Below are 6,825 nucleotides of genomic sequence, written 5' to 3' on the forward strand. Positions count from 1 at the left end.
CTTTTTAATATAGATCGACCATGCGTCCAACACATGCGACCCATTTTATGTTCACACATAAATTTTAAAAGGGTTGCGGCCATAGATCATGTTGTAGTCATGCATCGCCCAAAGCTCATGCCGGCGTCATGCCACGGCCGGAATGTCAGCTCCAAAAAAACAGCACACAGTTTATGCCGGCGCACTTGCGAGCGGCCGACACAAGATGTTGGTTTCCTCCTGCTGTGCGGCGGCAGAGAGGGCGGCGACGGCCGCCGCTTCGTCCCTTGTGACACCACGTGCCTCCTGTACTTCCCTCTTCGCCGACTGCACGGGCCACTCCTTGGGCGTCAGCTTCTTCTTCTTCTTCTTCTTCTTCTTCTTCTTCTTCTTCTTCTTCTTCTTCTTCTTCTTCTTCTTCTTCTTCTTCTTGCGCCGCGGTCTTGCGGAGGCGAGGCCGGACGAGGCGAGGGTGACGAGGCCGGCGGCGGCATCGATGGTTGGCGCGTCGTCATCCATGGCTGGGAGCGCGAGCGGGTGGGAGGGTTTTGGAAAAAGTGAAGGGAAATGATGATCATTGTGCCACCGACTCGCGGGCCAGGGGAGGAGTACTCGTGCATCACACGTGTCCGTTTCATGTCCGCGCCAACGCAAATGAGGCTCAAATTAGGGCCTGGAATGGGTTGACGTATTGGGCCGACTTTTCTACCCGTGATGATCCAAACAGACACGCGCGAACGAAATGGATCGGCGCGTCAGAGTTGCTCTTACAACTCCAATAAATTGCTGCCAATGAAGGCAGACCTGTGATAAACTTGACATGCATACCCTTACACGTTTGTTTACTATATTTATTTGAAGCAAGAATACGTGTCAACGGATACATACTTTCCTAGGGTATCTCCAATGCTGACCTTCAAACCTCAAACAGCCGTCCAGACCGCTATCCGCACCGTGTACGTGTCGATACGTACATACTTTATTAGAGCGATCCGGACACGATTTCTTAAGTAAACTGAGACAAATGCGGAGGGGGTTTGCGGGAGTCCGTGCCGCTGTTATGCCCACTTCTAACCGTCCTGGCCCACCCAAACCCCTCCGCCCTCGCACACACACATTCCTGCCCGGCGCCAGGTGCCCGCGTTCTTGCCGTTGTAGAGCGCGCTGTTCAACAATGATGACGGCTCAGGACAGACGCGACCTCTCACTGCCTCCGCCATTGAAGCGGCGCATCGGCCGATGGCACTGCCCGCTGCATGCCCGGCTAAACACGGCTCCTCGCCTCATTCAAACGCCTCCATTAACCGTGTGTGGAAGCCGGGAAAGCTATTCCGGCCACATGTCCGTTCACAAGTGGGCCGACATTAAACGCAAACGCCGGCCAGGCTCCTCTCGTCCGCCCTCTATAAACCAGGACAGACGCCCGACAAGAATCACACCACTCCGCCGCTCCCCATCTCCTGGTTTCATCATTTTCTTCAATTTTTCGATGACATCCGATGAGTTGGAAGCGCAGTTCTCCGCCATATATATCTTGTATGAGTCATATTGATGGGTGACCGCTTTCTTTTTATCTTAATTAAATGGAAACAAATTATTGAAGTTTATATTTGTTTCTGCCTCGTATCTCTCATTTTCTTGATGCATGTATTGGATTCAATATGACTATTAATATCGATTATTGTGATCTCTCTCTAGTATTTTTCCTTTCGCTGCAATTATATTAATTTAGGAATTTTACCACACTTTTTATAAAATAGCAATTTGAACCTTTTATATTATGCCTTGTATCCATTAAATTATCTCATTAAACTCAATCCATCATAAAAGGGAGATCACTTTTATTTTTATCTTAATTATATGAAAAACAATAATTGGAATTTAGATTGGTTTCTGTTAGTCATTTTGGATTTTTTACTTATGCATGCAGTGGTATTCAATATGATTGTGTACCTGGACTATTGAGATCATTTCTAATATATCTTTCTCTTTCCCTAATGTTCTATTATCATGCATATGTAATTATTATATCATTATATTGTTATTTATATCATGATAATTCTACGCTTATTATTCTCCAAAGGATAATAGGTAATTTCTAAATTAATGAATGGGCATTTGACTATTTCTCATAAGAACCGTGCTACATGTGTGAAATAGATATGTTACAAAAGGATTACGAAATGACCAACAAGTTAACCTCAAACTTCAAAGTCGGGCCTTTCTTCTTCCATTTATCTCCCGGTCGAGCCTGTTCTCAAATGTTCTAAATCCCGTCTCCAGTTACTTTGTGATGGATTGAGTTTCTACCCATAGTCAGTGTGGTGTATGGAAAACTTAACCATAGCCAAGACCATGAGCAACCTCAACACGATAACCTGCTTCGATGCACCGGGAGCTTGCCCATGGCCGTCTCTATAGATTTGAGGGCCCAGTGCGAAATGCACATTGGGCCTTAAAATTAATAAATTCGAGTAAGCTTAGGGCTAGGTGCTTTTTTATATAACTAGCTAGATGCTTATTAACATAGAAGGATATAAGCTCTGATAGGAAGATGAAAGTCCTCAGGTTGACAGCAATTTGCTAGCGATGAGGATGTCGGCATTTCGGTGATCGGCACTTGCAGGTGATACGCACTCGCTGCTGAAATGTAAGACAATTGTTCGCTAATGTATGATAAGTTGCCATGCGCCCATGTCAAGGTGCAAAGGGCGGATGGTTCTCGGAGAACACAAACAGGCCAGCAAAGTCATTTTTTCGAATATGAGATCACTTTTAAGGATACAAGTTCAACCAACCCAACAGGATCTGCCACACTCACCTAATGGGATTGTTGGGACTTTTTTCACTTACTAAATTAACCAAGGTAATTAGAAATTGGGGCCCCTACAAATTTGGGGGCCCTGTTCTGTCGCCCACTTTGCCTGTGCTACTAGACGGCCCAATTGTTCATAAAAATGGCAAATAAACATTTTGAAGAATGTTGAGTAATTCACTTAACAAAAAGATCTTTCTCTCTTTGGCTTTTGCAACATAAAAAAAGACATGTCCCTGTAATTTGGAATATGTTGCGAACAAAAGTTACTGAATAACTAAAATAGTGGCAGCATCTTTTGCAGGAACTCTACCAAACGAGGAAACCAAAACAGCCCAGCACGTACAATGGTTCTGTTTTCCAAAAATGGTTCAGCGAAGGTAGGCGTAGGCAATACGCAGTAGCACTGGGGATATGGAGCTTGACTGCAATGTGGGTGAACCGGTGAAGTGGATTAGTATAGGTGAGATTAGACATAAAACATATTTTGAACTCTTGGTACTGTTCTTCTAATAACTTTGCGAAGTTGATTTCCTCCACCGTTTATCTTTTTCTTGTACGGAACTTATTGGCCAAAAAGTTGTGGAACCACTCCTTCAACTATATATGATAGATGATGCTTCATTTCAACTGTATATATAGTTGCCGCCTTCTATATCCGTAGCACGCATCTCCCGCTCACAGCCATAGTTGCCACTCGTGCATCAATCATGGCAAGGACACCGAGGACGACATTTTTACACCTTGTCCTAACCCTCTGCTGCATCCTCTGGGGTCAAAACACGCCCTCTTTAGCTTCCACTGCAACTGCAATCGATGAATTCCTTGGCTGCCTCTCCGCGGACATCCCGTCTGGCCTCATCCATACCCCGGCAACCCCGGCCTACTCTGCCCTCCTGCTGTCCACCGCCCGGAACCTCCGCTACATCCTGCCGGACACCTCCAAGCCTCTAGCGATCATCGCGGCCACCGAGCACGCCCACGTGCAGACCACTGTGCGCTGCGGCCGCCGCCACGGCGTCCGCGTCCGCGTGCGCAGCGGCGGCCACGACTACGAGGGCCTGTCCTACGCCTCCGTCCACCTCCACAAGTACAACGAGCCGTTCGCGGTGCTGGACCTCGCCGCTCTCCGGGCCATCCACGTCGACCCGGCACGTGCTGAGGCGTGGGTCGAGTCCGGCGCCACCGTCGGCGAGCTCTACTACGCCGTCGGCGCCGCCAGCCACTCGCTGGGGTTCCCGGCGGGCTCTTGCCCCACCATGGGCATCGGCGGCCACCTTAGCGGTGGCGGGTTTGGCTCGCTGGCACGCAAGTACGGCCTCTCCGCCGACAACGTCCTCGACGCCCTCGTCGTGGACACCGACGGAAGGCTGATGAACAGGAGCACCATGGGGGAGGACCACTTCTGGGCTCTCTGTGGCGGAGGCGGCGAGAGCTTCGGCGTGGTGCTGTCGTGGAAGGTGCGGCTAGTCCCCGTGCCGGAGACCGTCACGGTGTTCAGCATCGTAAGGTCAAGGAGCCAATCCGCCATCGAACTGATTACAAAATGGCAAGAGATGGCGCCGGCTTCACCGCAGGAGCTGTACCTCCGCGTGCTCGTGCTGAACCAGCAGGCTAATTTCCAGGCGTTGTTTCTCGGCCGGTGCGGCGGCCTCCATCGGCTCATGCAAGATCGCTTCCCCGAGCTCGGAATGACGGAGCAAGACTGCGAGGAGGTGAGCTGGGTGCAGTCCACGGTCTTCTTCGGCTTCTCCACGACGTCCGTACCACCGGAGCAGCTCCTCAACAGGAGCAGCAACCCGAGCTACTATCTCAAGGCCAAGTCGACCACGTGCAGGAGCCGATTCCAAGGGACGTGTGGGAGAGCATATGGACGGCGTGGCTGGAGAAGCCCGAGGCCGCGCTGCTCATGCTGGACCCTTACGGTGGCTTGATGAGCAGCATCTCGCCGTCGGAGACGCCGTTCCCGCACCGGCAGGGGAACCTTTACCAGCTCCAGTACTACTCCTTCTGGTACGAGAACGGGACGGCAGCAGCGGAGAAGCGAATGAGCTGGGTCAGGGGACTGTACAAGGAGATGGAGCCTTACGTGTCCAGCAACCCAAGGGCTGTGTACGTCAACTACAGGGACCTTGACCTGGGGACGAATGAGTTGGACGGTGACGTGACGAGCTATGACAAGGCTAGAGTCAGCTGGGGAGACAAGTATTTCAAAGGAAATTTTAAGAGGCTGGCAGCCGTGAAGACCATGGTGGATCCCCATGATTTCTTCAGAAATGAGCAGAGCATCCCTCCTCTTCCCGCTGCCAAAATGATAGATTCCATTTGAGACTCTTAATTTCGGTCTCTATGGCTAAAATTGTGCGTCTCGGTGATGTGACGTGTTTATAATCATGGGTGAAAAAAAAGAAACGTGTATCGTGTTAAGTTTACGAAAAATAATAAATAAAATAAAATGATATTGTCCACTTGTCCCAACTTTTTTTACAAAGTACATATGCAAGCACTCATACATACACGCATACACTCACCTCTATGAACGCACACACGCACACCCTACTTCTATGAGCACCTTCGAGAGACTGGGCTCTTCGTTGCGATAGGTGTGTCCTTGCACGAAAGACAGTACTACAATCAAAGATGGCTCTTCGTTCTCGAACACAGCACGGACACGCAATCAAATGTCAATATAGCCATGTCTAAGGGGGTGTTTGTTTCCCGGGACTTTTTTGTGTAGAGACTAGAAAAAATCCCTCTTAGAGACTTTTTTATCAAACGGGAGGGACTTTTAGGGACTAAACTAGGCATTTGGGACTAAATGAAGAAGACTCTCAAGGAGAGTCTTTTTGGGACTTTTTGGGACTTTTCCAACAATGCCCCTCCATGCACCCATTGGTCCGCCACCCCATGGTGTTGTTTGATTGTTATTTTTCTATATACTAGGGGCAACATGGTCATTTAATAACCTCTAGGAAGGGATTATGGACTTTTTAGTCTCTGGAAACAAACAAGGAGGGACTTTTTAGGGACTAGAGACTTTTTAGTTGGGACTAGGAAAAGTCCTAGGACTAGAGAACCAAACACCACCTAAGGCTACTCAGTATTATGCATATGATACTATCTTCATAGTGCATAGTATCATAGAGTAGTATTTTAGACGACTTTATTTTTAATCATGCATGACACAAAGTAGTATAACATTTATTATGTTACGATATCTACCTATGTTTCTCTAACCCTATCTCTCTTCTTTAATTCTCCACCACATCATCATGTTTGCTATTCCCAAGTGCATAATATCAGCTATGGTACCCCCACTATGACCAGCCTAATGCAGTGCACACAAAACGCCAATCCTCTCCGCATGCACACCTCTCGATCCACTCCGGCTGGCCCACCGACCCCATGCAAGAAATCCTTTTCTGTCCTCCTACGACCCTACTGGTCCCTCCACCCACGTGATTATGTGAAGGCCCTCTTCTCTCCCCTGCAATGTTGCATGCCTCTTTTTTTCTGTCTTTTTGATAAATACCCACCAGTATAAAATTGTGTGAAGCACCATGTACACACCCTTCTGCCAATCTATTCTTTATCTAAGGAACTTTACCATGAAGTTGGGGCCTACTAGAACTTTAACTTAAAATTTGTGGAGTTTGCTGTAAACAGTGATGAACTTTTCCTTTTTATTTTAAAATGTTAAATAAAAAGAATCAGGTGTTGAAGAACTTTCTGAATACTAGGTCTGCACTTTGTTAGAAATATTAAAGAACTTTGCTAGGAAATCTATTTGGAACTGAAGAGCTATATAAACAGCTTGTCTGAACTTTGCTGGAAATAATGAAGAACTTTTCATTTTTATTGTTTGAGTCGTTTCAATTACATATTTCAATAAAAAAATTCAAACTATTTCGAATATATTCAACAATGGTCTTGTTCCAAAGGTCTTTGCGCCACAGGTTATAAAATAAAACAAAATTGAAACATTGGTTAAGAAGATATAAATGATTTATGTTTACAAAGGGGTAAGAGCA

General features: G+C 47.3%; 1 pseudogene across 1 annotated transcript; it reads left to right on the plus strand.

The window, feature by feature from the left end:
- The first annotated feature begins 3,449 nt into the window (after window positions 1-3,449).
- LOC123100459 (berberine bridge enzyme-like Cyn d 4) lies at window positions 3,450-5,262 on the plus strand (annotated as a pseudogene). The gene has a single exon (XR_006448404.1). The product of XR_006448404.1 is annotated as a berberine bridge enzyme-like Cyn d 4 (transcript).
- Window positions 5,263-6,825: the final 1,563 nt, after the last annotated feature.

This window comes from Triticum aestivum, chromosome 1B, assembly GCF_018294505.1.
Source record: "Triticum aestivum cultivar Chinese Spring chromosome 1B, IWGSC CS RefSeq v2.1, whole genome shotgun sequence".
Lineage (NCBI taxonomy): Eukaryota > Viridiplantae > Streptophyta > Magnoliopsida > Poales > Poaceae > Triticum > Triticum aestivum.